The sequence below is a fragment of the Myotis brandtii genome, unplaced genomic scaffold (genome assembly GCF_000412655.1).
Source record: "Myotis brandtii unplaced genomic scaffold, ASM41265v1 scaffold12898, whole genome shotgun sequence".
NCBI lineage: Eukaryota > Metazoa > Chordata > Mammalia > Chiroptera > Vespertilionidae > Myotis > Myotis brandtii.
Window position 1 is genome coordinate 1 of NW_005354550.1, and position 1,949 is coordinate 1,949.

The 1,949-nt window shown below is 44.2% G+C and overlaps 1 long non-coding RNA gene across 1 annotated transcript; it reads left to right on the forward strand.

Annotated features, from left to right (window-relative positions):
• The first annotated feature begins 234 nt into the window (after positions 1-234).
• Positions 235-1,943, forward strand: LOC106724987. The gene is made up of 3 exons (XR_001360812.1): positions 235-572; positions 1,166-1,225; positions 1,457-1,943. It is a non-coding gene; the product is annotated as an uncharacterized LOC106724987 (long non-coding RNA).
• Positions 1,944-1,949: the final 6 nt, after the last annotated feature.

A 1,949-nucleotide genomic window follows, 5' to 3' on the forward strand; every position in this document is an offset into this window, starting at 1 on the left:
TTAGTGAAAAGAGTGTAGCATTTCCCTTCTAAGTAAATGAAGTTATTATTAAGCAGTGTTTTTGTTTTTGTTTTTAAAGGGAAATTTAGAGAGGAGAGTACTTGAAGCTTTTATAGATATTTTCAAATTGTGTGTCATGTTGCTATGAATAGATTTTACAGACTTAATATTTATGTTGTTTTTTTAAAAAAGTGTTCTTTTTTTATAAAAAAAGAAAACACTTGACTGCATTGTGTGCTAAATATTCTGGCCTCATCAGTTATCTATCTCTGGGAAAGTTACATGGTCTGTCAGGCTCTGTCTTTTCCCCCTGATGGCTAATAAATAAATGGAAGAAAACAAAAATTGGCTGTTCTGGCCGTGTGGACCTAACCCTTCTGAAGCGATGGCTGATATCACTCTTCCCTCTCTTTCTGCCAGAGGCTGACACTTATCTTACCCGGTTCACCGTCCCTCAGACATACAATTACTCTGTTCTCCTTGTGGATCCTGCTTCCCATACACTTTATGTCGGCGCCCGGGACACCATCTTCGCTTTGTCTCTGCCCTTCTCAGGGGAGAGACCTCGAAGGGTGAGAGATGAGAACGGGGAAGACCCCAGAGCATGTGATTAGATCCATGGTTTTATGGGAGGTCAGGAAGGGGTGTTGTGGTATGAAGTGAAATGTTAGTGAAAATGAATAGGGGAGGACATCAAGTACATTATCTCAGCTGAGGGTGTTTAGGGGGTCATGGTGATGGAGGAGGGTGTGAGGGAGTTTTATGATGAGGGGAGGAGGTCACAGTGACCAGGTTTTAGGTGATAGTGGGCAGAATCACGTTAATCTAAGACAATAGCTTTCAAATTTTTTTGATCAGCCCTTAATAAGAAATATATGGTATATTTTGACTCCGTACACAAAGTGTGTACTTGAACCAATATCTACTCTCCCATATGAGATACATTCAGATATATTTTGTTAAAAGTAATGTTGGCTGTGATTTTACAATTGATTTTATTACCCATTAATAGCTGGGGACCTCCAGTTTTAAAAACAGTGCTCTGGGGGTGAGGGGTGTCTCTGCAGTTCCCAAATTGATGGAGTTTGTGGAACTGTGTTATCTACCCTGACTTGGGAGGACTTTGGGGAGAATCAGGGGGAAATGGTCATTCCTCCTTTCTTAGATTGACTGGATGGTACCTGAGGGAGAAAAACAGAACTGTATGGCAAAAGGCAAGGAGGAGGTAGGTGTAAATCTGGGCCCTGTCCTGAGTGTCAATTGAAACATTGACCCAGCCCTGACTCTGTCAGTCCCCTGCAGTGCTGCCATCCCAGTGGGCCCAGGCAGGAACTCTTAACACTATATCATTACCCATCATTACTGACCCCAGAGCTGTATCTAACTGGCCTGACACTACCCTACCTTTCCTTGTACCTGCTGCTTCTGATTCTCTCTAACCATCTCTGACCCCCAGGACGAATGTCACAATTTTGTCCAGATTCTCGCCATTGCCAATGCCTCTCACCTCCTCACTTGTGGCACCTTCGCTTTTGATCCGAAGTGCGGGGTTATTGTGAGTGACAGGGGTGGGAGGATGGGAAGGGTCGTCTGTGAGTGACCATGATGGGGGTCATGCTTAAGGTAACCGATGTGCATGATAAGCATGGGGGTGAGGGATGTCCTCACTGGGTGGAGCCTTTGCCACTGGAGGAGGTACGAAAGGGTGGGGAGGGAGGTTGTCTGTAGAAGGTAAGTTATACAAAGTCTAAAGGGAGAAGTAGTGGGACAGTGAAGGAAGTTAGGGATGCTAGCTGAGCTGGGGAGAGAAGAAATCCAGGAGAAACTTCAGAGGTAGTAACTCACGTTTCCCTTGTCTATGTATGCTTTGTCCAGGAGCCTGGGTCCATTTCTTTATTTTTTTTTTCCTGAATCCATTTCTTAATCAGCACTGTCCATGCCTATTTCTT